Genomic DNA, 12,643 nt, shown 5'->3' on the forward strand with positions numbered 1-12,643 from the left:
AAATTCAGAAGGTAAAACAATGTTATTACAGAAATCCGCTTTTTGGCATTTTCTAGGCGAGAAACAGTCATTTTGTACCTGAAACACTGTAAGTGATTTGGTGAGTCCAATAATGAAATGAGTCCCTCAAATCAACTACATAGACTCCTTTCTCCAATTTTCTGACGTTTTCAATAGCTTGCCTTAAAAAATCAGAAGGTAAATCAATGTTATGACAGAAATCCGCTTTTTGGCATTTTCTCAGCGAGAAACAGTCATTTTGTACCTGAAACACTGTAAGTGGTTTGGTGAGTCCAATAATGAAATTAATCTCTCAAATCAACTACATAGACACCTTTCTCCAATTTCCTAACGTTTTCAATAGCTTGCCTTAAAAAATCAGAAGGTAAATCAATGTTATGACAGAAATCCGCTTTTTGGCATTTTCTCAGCGAGAAACAGTCATTTTGTACCTGAAACACTGTAAGTGGTTTGGTGAGTCCAATAATGAAATGAGTCGCTCAAATCAACTACATAGACACCTTTCTCCAATTTTCTAACGTTTTCAATAGCTTGCCTTAAAAAATCAGAAGGTAAATCAATGTTATGACAGAAATCCGCTTTTTGGCATTTTCTCAGCGAGAAACAGTCATTTTGTACCTGAAACACTGTAAGTGGTTTGGTGAGTCCAATAATGAAATGAGTCGCTCAAATAAACTACATAGACTCCTTTCTCCAATTTTCGGACGTTTTCAATAGCTTGCCTTAAAAAATCAGAAGGTAAATCAATGTTATGACAGAAATCCGCTTTTTGGCATTTTCTCAGCGAGAAACAATCATTTTGTACCTGAAACACTGTAAGTGATTTGGTGAGTCCAATAATGAAATGAGTCCCTCAAATCAACTACATAGACTCCTTTCTCCAATTTTCTGACGTTTTCAATAGCTTGCCTTAAAAAATCAGAAGGTAAAACAATGTTATTACAGAAATCTGCTTTTTGGCATTTTCTCAGCGAGAAACGGTCATTTTGTACCTGAAACACTGTAAGTGGTTTGGTGAGTCCAATAATGAAATGAGTCTCTCAAATCATCTACATAGACTCCTTTCTCCAATTTTCTGACGTTTTCCATAGCTTGCCTTAAAAAATCAGAAGGTAAATCAATGTTATGACAGAAATCCGCTTTTTGGCAGTTTCTCAGCGAGAAACAGTCATTTTGTACCTGAAACACTGTAAGTGGTTTGGTGAGTCCAATAATGAAATGAGTCGCTCAAATCAACTACATAGACTCCTTTCTCCAATTTTCTGACGTTTTCAATAGCTTGCCTTAAAAAATCAGAAGGTAGGATTCTTAATAGGACTAGCTGTTAATATCCCTAAAATATATCAGCACGATAACTCCTATCGGACATGACTGTTGGGTGGAGTTTGGACAGGATCGCGGGGCACCACCAAATCTACACGTCATCAGTTGTGTGCCTTGTCTTCATCAGGTGTTTCGGCCTCTTAACACAATACACCCTCTTCCAAGGTTGGCCTGCCACAGGCTGATCAGACCTGGGTGTGTGTCATATGGTGGCACCCCGTGGTCATCAAACAGCCCATGTTGCATCCCTCCGTTTCAGCCACAGCCAGTGACTGCTCCGTTCGGCTGCTTTGGCAAGTTCTTTTATTGCCTTCCGCTGGGCCTGTCCTCTGATCCCAACTTCCTTCAGGAGCCGTGTGGTGGACCTGGCTACAAAGCCTCGGCAGCCAACCTCCACTGGCCACACCTTTACGTTCCATCCCCGCGCCTCAGCATCAGCTGCTAGGTTAGCATAACGCAGCCTTTTTCTTTCGAATGCTTCGTCGATGTTATCCTCCCACGGGACAGTCAGCTCCACAATGAAGACACGCCGGCAGGACTTGGACCAGAGGACCAAATCTGGGCGCAGGTTGGTTGCTGCGATTTCTGGCGGGAAAGTGAGCCTCTGGCTGAGGTCTACCCGCATTTCCCAATCCCGGGCTGTGTCCAGTGGGCCTGAGTTTGGAGGTGATGGCTTGGTTCTCCGTTTCTCCCCTTGTCGGACGAATGTTGTCTTCCGTGGGAGGGTGGTCTGGGTTTTGAAAGGCATGGCGTTGATGGTGACCCTCTTGTCCTCAAGTTCGGCAGCCAAGCCCTTCAACACTTGGTTATGGCGCCAGGTGTATCTTCCTTGAGTCAGGCTGGTCTTGCAACCCACCAGGATGTATTTGAGGGTGGCTGGGGCTGCACACTGCAGGCAGGCTGGGTCCTCTCCATACCAGAGATGTAGGTTGGTTGGAGAGGGCAGGACATCATAAGTGGCTCTGATGATGAAGCTGAGCCTATTAGCCTCCATGCTCCACATCTCATTCCACGTGATTTTCCTCCTCTCCACACCCTCCCACCTCATCCAGCGTCCTTGCTGGGCTTGGGAGACTGCCTTGGCACACCTGGCTGCCTCCTCCTGGTTGCGCACCTCCTCAACCACCATGTGTCGCCGTTCAGACGGAGTAGCCTTTTGCCAAGCGGGTGTTGTTGCTTCCAGGCCAAGACCCCCTCTGCCATGTTGGACTCGTCCCACTATATCCCGGTGTCTGAGGGTGGTCTTTGCCACTGCTACTGCTGCAGATGGTTTCCATTTCCTCCCTGTTGCCAGGTTTGGAGCCGCATCTCTGACGCATGGGTCCCGGGATTCTGTAAGAGTCATTTCCACCCTTGTTTTGGCACATTTGTACTCCTCCACCAGGCTTGAGATTGGAAGGGAGAGCGCTCCATTGCCATACAGGCCTATGCTGGAAAGGCATCTCGGCAGTCCAAGCCACTTCCTCACTTGGGCATTCACCAGTCTCTCAAGCCGATTGACATGAGATAAGGTGACCTCATAGATGGAAATTGGCCACATGAGGCGAGGTAGCAGCCCAAACTTAAAGCACCATAGCTTCAATTTTCCAGGGAGAGCAGTGTTGTTAATCTGCTTGAGGCCGCTGATTGTATCCTGCCTGAGTTGTTCCACCTGCTCAGAGTCTTTAAGTTCTGCGCTATACCATCGGCCAAGGCTTTTGATAGGCTTCTCCAGAACTTGTTGGGATTGGCTGGTCGTCCACATAGAACCTTGCATTGGTGAGCTTACCTTTGACAATGGAGATGCTACGGGATTTGCTGGGTTTAATCTCCATTCGTGCCCATTTGATGTTTCCCCGGAGTTTCTCCAGCAGACGTTTGGTACATGCGACCGTTGTTGTTATTGTCGTCATGTCGTCCATTTACGCCCTGATTGGGGGAAGACGGAGCCCGCTCTCAATCGTTCTCCTCCAACCACCCATCGTGATGCACGAATAAGTAGCTCCATTGCCATTGTAAACACCAGTGGCGAGATGGTGCAGCCCGCCATAATGCCTATCTCAAGGTGCTGCCAGGCAGTTGTACTATCCTGTGCTGTAACACAGAATTGGAGATCCTGGAAGTAGGCTTGTGATGCCCTCTGGCACTTGAAAGAAGTTGAACGCTGTCCACAAGATCTCATGAGGCACTGACCCGAAGGCATTGGCAAGATCTAAAAACACCACATGCAGGTCTTTCTTCTCCTTCTTGGCCGTCTGTACTTGGTGCCAGATGACATTTGTGTGTTCCAAGCAACCTGAGAACCCAATTATCCCTGCCTTTTGCACTGAGGTGTCAACAAAGTTGTTCGCCAGCAGGAATGCTGAGAGCCTACGGGCCACGACACTGAAGAAAATCTTTCCTTCCACATTGAGAAGGCTGATCTGGCGAAACTGCTCGATGGTTGAGGAATTCTTCTCTTTGGGAATCAGGATCCCTCCTGCCCGTCGCCATGCCTTTGGTATCATTCCTTTTTCCCATGCCACTTTCATAAGCTTCCAGAGGTATTTCAAGACGCCTGGCGTGTTCTTATACACCCTGTATGGAATGCCGTTGGGCCCCGGGGCTGAAGCTGTTCTTGCCCGTTTTACTGTGCTCTCAACTTCGCTCCATGTGGGGGGCCTTGTTTCCATCTGGTGCTCAGGTGGTTGGATGGGTGGCATATCCTCCAGAATGCTGGCTGGCACATGCCTCTGTTTGTCGGAGTAGGTCTTCCGAAGATGTTCTTCCAGTTCTCTTATGGGTACTTTGAGGGTCCCAGATTTCTCCCTGACAAAGAGGTCCTTAACAAATTTATAGGGATCTCTGTAGAAGGCAGTCCTCGTTCGCTCTCTCTTCTTATGTTGCCTTCTCAGGCATTCTGCTCTTCGCAGTGCTGCCAGACGCTGCTTGATGTCGCCCTGTAGTGCCCCAAGGCCTTTCCTTTCCACTTCCGTGGCCTTCTTCCATTGTTTCCTCAGGCACCTCCTTTCTTTCACGAGTCACGTTGTCTCCTGGACTTGAGATGAGCAGATGGTTCCTTCTGTGTCTGCAAGTTCTCACGTTTCACACCAAATCTCTCTGCTCCATAGCTATAAATGGTCTCTCCGATCGTGTCCAGTTTTTTCTCCACACCCCCTTTCAGACCTTCTAAAAGGTGGACGAGGTCTGTGTCTGTGGTTTCCCACTCCTTTTTCTGACAGGATTTAGGCCACAAGATTTGAGGTTTTCGTCCAGTCAGCCTCCGCTCTACTGCTGTCTGTGGCTGGATGGGCTCTGGGCTGATGTTCATAAATGGATCTGTGCTTGATTGAGCTTCGTCTGGGGTTCTGATACCCTGTGGACTGTGGTGAATATCCTGCCACTGGGCTTCACTCGACTGATTTGCCCTACCTCTAAGGAAGTAATGGTCAATGCGAGGCCCCTTGCTGAGCTCTCTCAGACACTTGAAACAATGTTATTACAGAGTGGTTTGGTGAGTCCAATAATGAAATGAGTCTCTCAAATCAACTACATAGACTCCTTTCTCCAATTTTCTAACGTTTTCAATAGCTTGCCTTAAAAAATCAGAAGGTAAATCAATGTTATGACAGAAATCCGCTTTTTGGCATTTTCTCAGCGAGAAACAGTCATTTTGTACACGAAACACTGTAAGTGGTTTGGTGAGTCCAATAATGAAATGAGTCTCTCAAATAAACTACATAGACTCCTTTCTCCAATTTTCTGACGTTTTCAATAGCTTGCCTTGAAAAATCAGAAGGTAAATCAATGTTATGACAGAAATCCGCTTTTTGGCATTTTCTCAGCGAGAAACAGTAATTTTGTACCTGAAACACTGTAAGTGGTTTGGTGAGTCCAATAATGAAATGAGTCTCTCGAATCTACTACATAGACACCTTTCTCCAATTCTCTAACGTTTTCAATAGCTTGCCTTAAAAAATCAGAAGGTAAATCAATGTTATGACAGAAATCCGCTTTTTGGCATTTTCTCAGCGAGAAACAGTCATTTTGTACCTGAAACACTGTAAGTGGTTTGGTGAGTCCAATAATGAATACGAGTCTCTCAAATCAAATACATAGTCTCCTTTCTCCAATGTTCTGACATTTTCAATAGCTTGCCTTGAAAAATCAGAAGGTAAATCAATGTTATGACAGAAATCCGCTTTTTGAAATTTTCTCAGCGAGAAACATTCATTTTGTACCTGAAACACTGTAAGTGGTTTGGTGAGTCCAATAATGAAATTAGTCTCTCAAGTCAACTACATAGACTAGTTTTTCCAATTTTCTAACGTTTTCAATAGCTTGCCTTAAAAAATCAGAAGGTAAAACAATGTTATTACAGAAATCCACTTTTTGGCATTTTCTCAGCGAGAAACGGTCATTTTGTACCTGAAACACTGTAAGTGGTTTGGTGAGTCCAATAATGAAATGAGTCTCTCAAATCAACTACATAGACTCCTTTCTCCAATTTTCTGACGTTTTCAATAGCTTGCCTTAAAAAATCAGAAGGTAAATAAATGTTATGACAGAAATCCGCTTTTTGGCATTTTCTCAGCGAGAAACAGTCATTTTGTACCTGAAACACTGTAAGTGGTTTGGTGAGTCCAATAATGAAATGAGTCTCTCAAATCAACTACATAGAGACCTTTCTCCAATTTTCTAACGTTTTCAATAGCTTGCCTTAAAAAATCAGAAGGTAAATCAATGTTATGACAGAAATCCGCTTTTTGGCATTTTCTCAGCGAGAAACAGTCATTTTGTACCTGAAACACTGTAAGTGGTTTGGTGAGTCCAATAATGAAACGAGTCTCTCAAATCAACTACATAGTCTCCTTTCTCCAATGTTCTGACATTTTCAATAGCTTGCCTTGAAAAATCAGAAGGTAAATCAATGTTATGACAGAAATCCGCTTTTTGGCATTTTCTCAGCGAGAAACAGTCATTTTGTACCTGAAACACTGTAAGTGGTTTGGTGAGTCCAATAATGAAATTAGTCTCTCAAGTCAACTACATAGACTAGTTTTTCCAATTTTCTAACGTTTTCAATAGCTTGCCTTAAAAAATCAGAAGGTAAAACAATGTTATTACAGAAATCCACTTTTTGGCATTTTCTCAGCGAGAAACGGTCATTTTGTAACTGAAACACTGTAAGTGGTTTGGTGAGTCCAATAATGAAATGAGTCTCTCAAATCAACTACATAGACTCCTTTCTCCAATTTTCTGACGTTTTCAATAGCTTGCCTTGAAAAATCAGAAGGTAAATCAATGTTATGACAGAAATCCGCTTTTTGGCATTTTCTCAGCGAGAAACAGTCATTTTGTACCTGAAACACTGTAAGTGGTTTGGAGAGTCCAATAATGAAATGAATCTCTCAAATCAACTACATAGACACCTTTCTCCAATTTTCTGACGTTTTCAATAGCTTGCCTTGAAAAATCAGAAGGTAAATCAATGTTATGACAGAAATCCGCTTTTTGGCATTTTCTCAGCGAGAAACAGTCATTTTGTACCTGAAACACTGTAAGTGGTTTGGTGAGTCCAATAATGAAATGAGTCGCTCAAATCAACTACATAGACACCTTTCTCCAATTTTCTGACGTTTTCAATAGCTTGCCTTAAAAAATCAGAAGGTAAATCAATGTTATGACAGAAATCCGCTTTTTGGCAGTTTCTCAGCGAGAAACAGTCATTTTGTACCTGAAACACTGTAAGTGGTTTGGTGAGTCCAATAATGAAATGAGTCCCTCAAATCAACTACATAGACACCTTTCTCCAATTTTCTGACGTTTTCAATAGCTTGCCTTGAAAAATCAGAAGGTAAATCAATGTTATGACAGAAATCCGCTTTTTGGCATTTTCTCAGCGAGAAACAGTCATTTTGTACCTGAAACACTGTAAGTGGTTTGGTGAGTCCAATAATGAAATTAGTCTCTCAAGTCAACTACATAGACTAGTTTTTCCAATTTTCTAACGTTTTCAATAGCTTGCCTTAAAAAATCAGAAGGTAAAACAATGTTATTACAGAAATCCACTTTTTGGCATTTTCTCAGCGAGAAACGGTCATTTTGTACCTGAAACACTGTAAGTGGTTTGGTGAGTCCAATAATGAAATGAGTCTCTCAAATCAACTACATAGACTCCTTTCTCCAATTTTCTGACGTTTTCAATAGCTTGCCTTAAAAAATCAGAAGGTAAATCAATGTTATGACAGAAATCCGCTTTTTGGCATTTTCTCAGCGAGAAACAGTCATTTTGTACCTGAAACACTGTAAGTGGTTTGGTCAGTCCAATAATGAAATGAATCTCTCAAATCAACTACATAGACACCTTTCTCCAATTTTCTAACGTTTTCAATAGCTTGCCTTAAAAAATCAGAAGGTAAATCAATGTTATGACAGAAATCCGCTTTTTGGCATTTTCTCAGCGAGAAACAGTCATTTTGTACCTGAAACACTGTAAGTGGTTTGGTGAGTCCAATAATGAAACGAGTCTCTCAAATCAACTACATAGACACCTTTCTCCAATTTTCTAACGTTTTCAATAGCTTGCCTTAAAAAATCAGAAGGTAAATCAATGTTATGACAGAAATCCGCTTTTTGGCATTTTCTGAGCGAGAAACAGTCATTTTGTACCTGAAACACTGTAAGTGGTTTGGTGAGTCCAATAATGAAATTAGTCTCTCAAATCAACTACATAGACTAGTTTTTCCAATTTTCTAACGTTTTCAATAGCTTGCCTTAAAAAATCAGAAGGTAAAACAATGTTATTACAGAAATCCGCTTTTTGGCATTTTCTCAGCGAGAAACGGTCATTTTGTACCTGAAACACTGTAAGTGGTTTGGTGAGTCCAATAATGAAATGAGTCTCTCAAATCAACTACATAGACTCCTTTCTCCAATTTTCTGACGTTTTCAATAGCTTGCCTTGAAAAATCAGAAGGTAAATCAATGTTATGACAGAAATCCGCTTTTTGGCATTTTCTCAGCGAGAAACAGTCATTTTGTACCTGAAACACTGTAAGTGGTTTGGTGAGTCCAATAATGAAATGAATCTCTCAAATAAACTACATAGACACCTTTCTCCAATTTTCTGACGTTTTCAATAGCTTGCCTTGAAAAATCAGAAGGTAAATCAATGTTATGACAGAAATCCGCTTTTTGGCATTTTCTCAGCGAGAAACAGTCATTTTGTACCTGAAACACTGTAAGTGGTTTGGTGAGTCCAATAATGAAATGAGTCGCTCAAATCAACTACATAGACACCTTTCTCCAATTTTCTGACGTTTTCAATAGCTTGCCTTAAAAAATCAGAAGGTAAATCAATGTTATGACAGAAATCCGCTTTTTGGCAGTTTCTCAGCGAGAAACAGTCATTTTGTACCTGAAACACTGTAAGTGGTTTGGTGAGTCCAATAATGAAATGAGTCCCTCAAATCAACTAAATAGACTCCTTTCTCCAATTTTCTGACGTTTTCAATAGGTTGCCTTAAAAATTCAGAAGGTAAAACAATGTTATTACAGAAATCCGCTTTTTGGCATTTTCTAGGCGAGAAACAGTCATTTTGTACCTGAAACACTGTAAGTGATTTGGTGAGTCCAATAATGAAATGAGTCCCTCAAATCAACTACATAGACTCCTTTCTCCAATTTTCTGACGTTTTCAATAGCTTGCCTTAAAAAATCAGAAGGTAAATCAATGTTATGACAGAAATCCGCTTTTTGGCATTTTCTCAGCGAGAAACAGTCATTTTGTACCTGAAACACTGTAAGTGGTTTGGTGAGTCCAATAATGAAATGAATCTCTCAAATCAACTACATAGACACCTTTCTCCAATTTTCTAACGTTTTCAATAGCTTGCCTTAAAAAATCAGAAGGTAAATCAATGTTATGACAGAAATCCGCTTTTTGGCATTTTCTCAGCGAGAAACAGTCATTTTGTACCTGAAACACTGTAAGTGGTTTGGTGAGTCCAATAATGAAATGAGTCGCTCAAATCAACTACATAGACACCTTTCTCCAATTTTCTAACGTTTTCAATAGCTTGCCTTAAAAAATCAGAAGGTAAATCAATGTTATGACAGAAATCCGCTTTTTGGCATTTTCTCAGCGAGAAACAGTCATTTTGTACCTGAAACACTGTAAGTGGTTTGGTGAGTCCAATAATGAAATGAGTCGCTCAAATCAACTACATAGACTCCTTTCTCCAATTTTCGGACGTTTTCAATAGCTTGCCTTAAAAAATCAGAAGGTAAATCAATGTTATGACAGAAATCCGCTTTTTGGCATTTTCTCAGCGAGAAACAATCATTTTGTACCTGAAACACTGTAAGTGATTTGGTGAGTCCAATAATGAAATGAGTCCCTCAAATCAACTACATAGACTCCTTTCTCCAATTTTCTGACGTTTTCAATAGCTTGCCTTAAAAAATCAGAAGGTAAAACAATGTTATTACAGAAATCTGCTTTTTGGCATTTTCTCAGCGAGAAACGGTCATTTTGTACCTGAAACACTGTAAGTGGTTTGGTGAGTCCAATAATGAAATGAGTCTCTCAAATCAACTACATAGACTCCTTTCTCCAATTTTCTGACGTTTTCCATAGCTTGCCTTAAAAAATCAGAAGGTAAATCAATGTTATGACAGAAATCCGCTTTTTGGCAGTTTCTCAGCGAGAAACAGTCATTTTGTACCTGAAACACTGTAAGTGGTTTGGTGAGTCCAATAATGAAATGAGTCGCTCAAATCAACTACATAGACTCCTTTCTCCAATTTTCTGACGTTTTCAATAGCTTGCCTTAAAAAATCAGAAGGTAGGATTCTTAATAGGACTAGCTGTTAATATCCCTAAAATATATCAGCACGATAACTCCTATCGGACATGACTGTTGGGTGGAGTTTGGACAGGATCGCGGGGCACCACCAAATCTACACGTCATCAGTTGTGTGCCTTGTCTTCATCAGGTGTTTCGGCCTCTTAACACAATACACCCTCTTCCAAGGTTGGCCTGCCACAGGCTGATCAGACCTGGGTGTGTGTCATATGGTGGCACCCCGTGGTCATCAAACAGCCCATGTTGCATCCCTCCGTTTCAGCCACAGCCAGTGACTGCTCCGTTCGGCTGCTTTGGCAAGTTCTTTTATTGCCTTCCGCTGGGCCTGTCCTCTGATCCCAACTTCCTTCAGGAGCCGTGTGGTGGACCTGGCTACAAAGCCTCGGCAGCCAACCTCCACTGGCCACACCTTTACGTTCCATCCCCGCGCCTCAGCATCAGCTGCTAGGTTAGCATAACGCAGCCTTTTTCTTTCGAATGCTTCGTCGATGTTATCCTTCCACGGGACAGTCAGCTCCACAATGAAGACACGCCGGCAGGACTTGGACCAGAGGACCAAATCTGGGCGCAGGTTGGTTGCTGCGATTTCTGGCGGGAAAGTGAGCCTCTGGCTGAGGTCTACCCGCATTTCCCAATCCCGGGCTGTGTCCAGTGGGCCTGAGTTTGGAGGTGATGGCTTGGTTCTCCGTTTCTCCCCTTGTCGGACGAATGTTGTCTTCCGTGGGAGGGTGGTCTGGGTTTTGAAAGGCATGGCGTTGATGGTGACCCTCTTGTCCTCAAGTTCGGCAGCCAAGCCCTTCAACACTTGGTTATGGCGCCAGGTGTATCTTCCTTGAGTCAGGCTGGTCTTGCAACCCACCAGGATGTGTTTGAGGGTTGCTGGGGCTGCACACTGCAGGCAGGCTGGGTCCTCTCCATACCAGAGATGTAGGTTGGTTGGAGAGGGCAGGACATCATAAGTGGCTCTGATGATGAAGCTGAGCCTATTAGCCTCCATGCTCCACATCTCATTCCACGTGATTTTCCTCCTCTCCACACCCTCCCACCTCATCCAGCGTCCTTGCTGGGCTTGGGAGACTGCCTTGGCACACCTGGCTGCCTCCTCTTGGTTGCGCACCTCCTCAACCACCATGTGTCGCCGTTCAGACGGAGTAGCCTTTTGCCAAGCGGGTGTTGTTGCTTCCAGGCCAAGACCCCCTCTGCCATGTTGGACTCGTCCCACTATATCCCGGTGTCTGAGGGTGGTCTTTGCCACTGCTACTGCTGCAGATGGTTTCCATTTCCTCCCTGTTGCCAGGTTTGGAGCCGCATCTCTGACGCATGGGTCCCGGGATTCTGTAAGAGTCATTTCCACCCTTGTTTTGGCACATTTGTACTCCTCCACCAGGCTTGAGATTGGAAGGGAGAGCGCTCCATTGCCATACAGGCCTATGCTGGAAAGGCATCTCGGCAGTCCAAGCCACTTCCTCACTTGGGCATTCACCAGTCTCTCAAGCCGATTGACATGAGATAAGGTGACCTCATAGATGGAAATTGGCCACATGAGGCGAGGTAGCAGCCCAAACTTAAAGCACCATAGCTTCAATTTTCCAGGGAGAGCAGTGTTGTTAATCTGCTTGAGGCCGCTGATTGTATCCTGCCTGAGTTGTTCCACCTGCTCAGAGTCTTTAAGTTCTGCGCTATACCATCGGCCAAGGCTTTTGATAGGCTTCTCCAGAACTTGTTGGGATTGGCTGGTCGTCCACATAGAACCTTGCATTGGTGAGCTTACCTTTGACAATGGAGATGCTACGGGATTTGCTGGGTTTAATCTCCATTCGTGCCCATTTGATGTTTCCCCGGAGTTTCTCCAGCAGACGTTTGGTACATGCGACCGTTGTTGTTATTGTCGTCATGTCGTCCATGTACGCCCTGATTGGGGGAAGACGGAGCCCGCTCTCAATCGTTCTCCTCCAACCACCCATCGTGATGCACGAATAAGTAGCTCCATTGCCATTGTAAACACCAGTGGCGAGATGGTGCAGCCCGCCATAATGCCTATCTCAAGGTGCTGCCAGGCAGTTGTACTATCCTGTGCTGTAACACAGAATTGGAGATCCTGGAAATAGGCTTTGACTAGACTTGTGATGCCCTCTGGCACTTGAAAGAAGTTGAACGCTGTCCACAAGATCTCATGAGGCACTGACCCGAAGGCATTGGCAAGATCTAAAAACACCACATGCAGGTCTTTCTTCTCCTTCTTGGCCGTCTGTACTTGGTGCCAGATGACATTTGTGTGTTCCAAGCAACCTGAGAACCCAATTATCCCTGCCTTTTGCACTGAGGTGTCAACAAAGTTGTTCGCCAGCAGGAATGCTGAGAGCCTACGGGCCACGACACTGAAGAAAATCTTTCCTTCCACATTGAGAAGGCTGATCTGGCGAAACTGCTCGATGGTTGAGGAATTCTTCTCTTTGGGAATCAGGATCCCT

The sequence above is a fragment of the Cololabis saira genome, unplaced genomic scaffold, assembly GCF_033807715.1.
Source record: "Cololabis saira isolate AMF1-May2022 unplaced genomic scaffold, fColSai1.1 scf095, whole genome shotgun sequence".
Classification (NCBI taxonomy): domain Eukaryota; kingdom Metazoa; phylum Chordata; class Actinopteri; order Beloniformes; family Belonidae; genus Cololabis; species Cololabis saira.